We start from the raw sequence: 6,482 nt of genomic DNA, 5'->3' as shown, positions 1-6,482 counted from the left end.
GGTTTCTTGAAGGAGTTTCTAGAGGAGCAAATCCGCCTTCCAATTCTGGCATGTTTGTAAATGGTAAGCCCATGTTGACTTCTGTTGATTTTCTGGTTGTTCTAAAAAAATTCTATCTGTTGAGTATTTATCCTGCTAATCTCTGATTTTCTCGATTATAAATGGTCTCTGGTCTCTTTACCAGGGCAAGTTGAGGGGTTTATTCCAAATAACTAATAGTAGCTGGGAGGGTTCTTCTAACAGTATACAATTATCCAGAGTCTATGTCTGTCCGGCTTCTTCAGGTGCAATAACCTTTCTTCCAAGCTTCTAATCGTCCGCTTCCTTTGAGTGGTGCTCCAACGTTCTCTTCTAACAGGATCCTAGTTATCCAAATCCTTTGGCAATCTTCCGTCTTCTGGTATATAACTGGCTGCTTTCTTCAAGATACGTCCTTCAGTACTGGTTTGTTGTTCAATCTTTATTCTTCAGAGATGGTGAGTCTTTTTCGTCGCTGGATAGTCTTTTTCAGTAGACTAGTTGATCTTCAGAGTAACTGAGTTTTCCGTTTATTTAAATGACAGTAGTGGCTGATAGATTTGTTGTTCTTTTTTCTTATTTGAGTATTCGACTAATTTGGTTGACTTCGCTCAACAATCCAATTATACGGTAATCCAATCACATTGGGGACTCCCTTGTAAGACTCAAAAGGTGTCGTGAGACCCTTTTGCTGAATGGCGAAAGGTATGGGTGAGGTGCAAGCTCTGCCTTTCTGTATATCAGAAAACAAGACCACCAAGGTAAGCTTGGCAATTTATTTTGTGATAGGATATGTTCAAAGATGAGATATATAAGAGGATTGTTGTCGATGTCTGAGGTTGATGGAGTTACTGATGTATGAGATAGGTGACAGTGACTTGATGTCTTGAGTGAGGCTTGAACCTAGGTCCTTGGCCTGGGGGTATATAAGTTCAGAAAGTGAGGAGTGATGAGGATGAGAGGGAGCTAAGCTCAACCAGGAGTGGAACCGAGGACTGGTTACTGGTGAAAGGTGTGTGACTGAGTGGTGATATAAATTTCAAATAGAGTGTGAAAGGTATGTGAAAACTGAGTGGTGATATGAACTGATAACTGTGATATGGATTGATGATAATATGAGTGGTGATAAGTGAGTAGGGAATATATACTGCCGGATGGCATGAGGATCTGAGGGGGAATGTCCCCTGATGGGATGAGGAGAAAACAACTGGCAGGCAGAGGCCTCCTTATATAGACAATGATGAGGGAATTTAGCTCCAGGGGAGCAGCTTTGAGGGAATTTGGCTGGTGAGAAAGTAAAACTGAGGGAATTTAGCTAGTCTATCTACAATGCGTCCCTTTGATATGCAAACAGGATCATATATATTCATACAAGGATTTTCCAAGACCATAGGTATGCAAATGAGAAACAAACATATGCAAAGAGAAAATAGGAGGTGAGGATGTAAGAGCCGAAGCTCTTCACTGAGCTAAGGCGTTGGCACAGGGGAGACACCGGTCTCCTGGAGTTCTGATACCAACGTCGGCTTGATTGCAAAGGGGACTAGCCAAAGCTCTTCACTGAGCTAAGGCGTTGGCACAGGGGAGACACCGGTCTCCTGGAGTTCTGATAACAACGTCGGCTTGATTGCAAAGGGGACTAGCTCAGGGGAGACAGTCAGAAGGGTCGGGGTCTCTGCTGTACTACACATGATTATCAAGGAAAAGCGGGAAACAGAAAAGGGAAGAAGGCTCACCTAGCTCAGGGGAGACAGTCAGAAGGGTTGGGGTCTCTACTGAGCTAGGAGGGGGAGCGGAGATCTTGAGACTATATGTGGTTGGCTTGGGTCCTTGTGAATGGTTTGTGAAATCCACGGCGCCCGCGGCGCGGGGGTTTTACAGTCTCCCCCTCTATAATGAGAAGGAAGAAGGGGGAAAATTGAGAGAATAGGCTGGGTAGGCGGGGCGGAGTGGAGGCATGGGTCAGAGTGCAGGAAGTTTCTGTGCAAAAATGGGGGGGGGCGGGAAGCTCAATGAAAGGTTGTGTCTCGGTGTCAGTGCCGGCGGCCTGTGGTTGATTTGCGGAGATTAGAGTCGACGGGGTTGTCTGTTCCGCGGGAGGGCACGGAACAGCGCAGGCAAAAAAAATTGGGGTTGTGGTGTGGAGCTGAATGTGTAACGTTTGTGGCGTCTCGACCAGGGGAGTCGGGATCCTGGGGGCAAAGCTTTTTGCGGTGTTCAGCTTGATCCTCCGAGCTGTGCAAACCGGACCCCGTAAGCATCTACCAGCATGGAACTGATGTAAGGTCCTCTGGCAGTGGGAGTGAGGGAGCACGTACCCCTCAGTGTCTGAATTGTCCGAGGGGAACTTGCCCTCCACGCCATCGAGAATTGTCGCCCTGAAGTTTGGGAAAGAGTCCACTAGATCTTTCCCATTCTCGAAGATCAGGCGCTCCATTGCCAGGACTTCGGCCACCGATCCCGGGGTCTGGGCTTTCGCTGCCGCGGTCAAAGCTCTGGCGTCTGTCTCATTGGCCAGGGAGGCTTCAATGTCGGTCAGTGTCGAGACGGCTGCCGCATGATATTTGTCAAAGTCGAACTCTTTGTCAAGTATGGCAGGTGTCTCGACCGGGGTTTTCGCGTCCTTGGCGACGCCGGCCACTCCAGCCGGTTGGCCTGTTGGTCTGCCTGGTTGCAGTGCTCCAGGTTTTGATCCGGCGGCTTGGGCTTTGGTCCAAGCCCTGGGTGCTACGTAGTCCGCCGGCTTGGGGGGGACGATGAAGTTCGGGGGAATTTCCACAGGGCCGCGGTAGACTGGTCCTGGGCAGGTACCTGCGGCATACCCACAGTACTGCTTGCAGTGGTGACACTTGCCGATGGAGTCCAGATACGAGTGGATACGCCAGATGTATTCCTCGCGCGGGACGTTGTTGGTGTTTGAGGAGTGTTGGGGTGTTGCGGCGGGTGCGCCTACCCGAGGTTGGGTCGTTTTCTTAGGCAGAGCGTTGTAGCAGTTCCCGGTCCTTTGGACAAATTCCTTGAACTGGAATTCTGACCGCTTCAGAAGGTCAAGTTTATTGACTTCGTGCTCCAGTTCTGGGGGAAGACCAAAAGTCATCCCCTCTGCCAGTTTGTAGTTGGTCAACAATTCACCGTCGAAATTGACCATCCTCTGCAGGGTTCGGGCGCGAGTCGTGTATTGTGCGAACGTTTTGGACTCTCCCATTTTGAGGTATCTGATCTGCCTCTCCAGGGAGGTGAGCCATTGCGAAGGGAGGGCGGCATCGAACAGCTCTTCTTTGGCCACTGTCCAGGATCTCCCCAATAACAATGAGGCTTGTGACTGGTAGAACGAAAGTAGGTTGGTCTCTGAGATCAACCGGCCAACAATAAGGATTTTATCCTTATCTTTTGTGATCTCCTTTGCCGTGAAGAAGATCTCTACTCCGTTGATCCACAGCAAGAACGGCTCGATTTCCATGTATGGCCCTGTGTATTTCGGGGCGTCCGACGTGTTCAGCTTGCAGTGATCTACTCGATCGCTTGGATGGGCGGTGGGTTGGCTAGAGTGGGCTCGATTCTTGAGTAATGTTGCAAGCGCATCCTCCAGACAAGCTACTCGACCCGCGTTGGATTCTTCGGCCCGAGTCAACCGGGCCGCATACTCCATCCGATCAGCGTGGGCTTGCAAGACGCTGGCCTGTTGTGAGGACATAAGCATTTTCATGCAGTCTCTTGTCGACAGGCTGTTGCTCGCTGCCGGCGGTGGGGGCGGGTCATTTGGCCTGGGGAACGGACTGGGCCTCGTGTGGTTGTCTGTCTCTGGGGGCTTCGCGTCCGTTGCAGGGTTGATAATATGGGGGTTCAGTGGCGGGTCCATCTCGTCCACAGTGCCGCCCGGTACTTTCTGGTCTTCGGGAAGTCCTGGGGCAGATGGATGGTCGTCGGGGAGTTCTGGGGCAGCTGGAGTAGAGGGGTATGGCGCGTGGGACAAATGAAGACCTGACGGGAGAGCCGCTGGTTCCGAGCCTACAAAGATGCCGTCGGTCGCTTGGTGTCCGGGGGGGTCAAACTCAGTAGCACTGCTGGTTGAGTTTGCGGGTGGGGGATCGTTTGTGGAGAGGGTTTGTTGGGACGCCGCCGCGAGTTGTTGCGCTCGACGTTGTTCTGCCCTTGCCCGGCGCAGAATCTCTTCCGGATCTGTAATTGGGATGAGCTGGTCGGACGATATGGTCCGTCGTGTGGACATGAACCGGGTCGTGGCAATCAAGAGGAGAAAGAATAGGGGATTGGTTGGTGGGGTGGTTTGTTGAGTTCGGTAGAAGTGAGGGGGGGTAGTTCAAGAAGTCTGCGCAAAGGAGTAGTCCAATCCAGCTTTAGTCAAGCTGGTCCAATGCGATCGAGTCCAGTTGAGTTCGGTGGGAGTGGGGGGGGCAGTTCAAGAAGTCCACGCAACGGAGTAGTCTGATCCAGCTATAGTCGAGCTGGTCCAAAGCAATCAAGTCCGTAGAAGTCCGTTGGGAGTCCAAAAAAAAAAAGAATCCTTCAGTCGGGATCAGAAAAAAAAAGTGTAAGAGCCGAAGCTCTTCACTGAGCTAAGGCATTGGCACAGGGGAGACACCGGTCTCCTGGAGTTCTGATACCAACGTCGGCTTGATTGCAAAGGGGACTAGCCGAAGCTCTTCACTGAGCTAAGGCATTGGCACAGGGGAGACACCGGTCTCCTGGAGTTCTGATACCAACGTCGGCTTGATTGCAAAGGGGAATAGCTCAGGGGAGACAGTCAGAAGGGTCGGGGTCTCTGCTGTACTACACATGATTATCAAGGAAAAGCGGGAAACAGAAAAGGGAAGAAGGCTCACCTAGCTCAGGGGAGACAGTCAGAAGGGTCGGGGTCTCTACTGAGCTAGGAGGGGGAGCGGGGATCTTGAGACTATATGTGGTTGGCTTGGGTCCTTGTGAATGGTTTGTGAAATCCACGGCGCCCGCGGCGCGGGGGTTTTACAGAGGACTGATAAAAGGAAGCAAGAAAAGTAATTCATGTGCCGTATGCATTATGCCAAGTATGGTAGCCAAGAGTTGAGTCTGTGTGTGAACCCACTCGGACTGGTGCGTGAAAGGGGTGATTTGCGTATCTTCTGATCCGGTAGAGATATGAGGGTGGTTTCAGTGGGTGACTAGGGGTTATTTTGGTCCTAGATTCCATTTCTGCTTTCCATTTGGCTTTATCTTGAGGTTTTTTGTGAGTACACATAAAAGTTTGAATTTTCCTCCTACAAACACAGGAATAATGACCACATCGCTGCCGCGCTGTGTACAAAAAATCTGTGCACCACCTCATAGACATCCTCCGCGCCAGTCTTGCGGAATCCGCAGTCCACAACCTCCGCAAACCCGTGCGGCCGATTTGGGTCCCTGAACCGGATTTACCACCACATCCACCCTGGACTTGGAGTCCTGCCCCAGGACTCCCATACACATCAATCAACCCCCAACACCTGTGATCAATTGATCTCAACCTTTGAGCTGACCTGTCACAACCATTGTGAGAATGAAGGTTGGTTAGTGGGGAGAAATGACCACTGTCCGCCTTCTTCAAGAATATGTGTCCGGTCTGAGTGATTATTGGTGTCTTGGCTCCACACTTCTACTTTTTGCTAGCCTTCAGTGCTCCTTGTTGAGCCTGATCTATAGCGTAATAATCTGCAAGTGGTAAAGCGCTGCAATTTGCAAGCACAAGTCTGCAATAGTATTCCTGTAAGTAAAAGTAAAGGTCACATAAAACTCTCCTAATAATCTATTATATCCGTAAGTTGTAAGTACAGTGATGAGTAGTAAGTAAGATGATGAAAAATGAAATAGAGAAGAGAAACCATGAACTTCCACCCCCTTCCTTCTCTCCACGCACTTCCCCGTTCCCACCCAATCCCACAGATCCAACACTTTCCTGCACTAGTCCGTCAGCTCCACCCAATTTCCTGCGTGTCATTGTCTCAGACTCTGCTCCTCTCCAACGCTTGACCTCCCACACACTCTGTCTAGCCCCCATCAGTCAGTTACTAGCCAATGCCTCAGCCCCAGCTCCACCTGCTGGTGGAACCCGCTTTAGCTGCCTTGGCTCACCTGCTGACACACCACTGCTATCAATCCACGAGTTTAGTCCACCGCAGTCCAGCCCTGTCTATCCTCTCCGCTCCGGATATTTGATCCGAAATCGGTGATTGGTGATCCGCATCCTCCCAATCCGTGCATTCCATAAGCTTTCTGACATCATCCTCAGTGCTTATGTCCCATATCATCATGGAAGCTTGTGATTGCTGCATGAACTTGGCCTTCCTTGCGTATAATCCCGCGCCGGTCACGCCTGTAACAACTGCTGAGATTCCAAACGCCGCTGCTCCGCCTTCACCCCCAAATCCAAGGGATCTCACAGACACCGCAAATCACAAAACCTTCCACCGCCTTCTGGTTCCCATAGCTCTTGT

The sequence above is a fragment of the Puccinia triticina genome, chromosome 3A (assembly GCF_026914185.1).
Source record: "Puccinia triticina chromosome 3A, complete sequence".
In the NCBI taxonomy this organism is placed as follows: domain Eukaryota; kingdom Fungi; phylum Basidiomycota; class Pucciniomycetes; order Pucciniales; family Pucciniaceae; genus Puccinia; species Puccinia triticina.
This window is presented reverse-complemented; position numbering follows the sequence as displayed.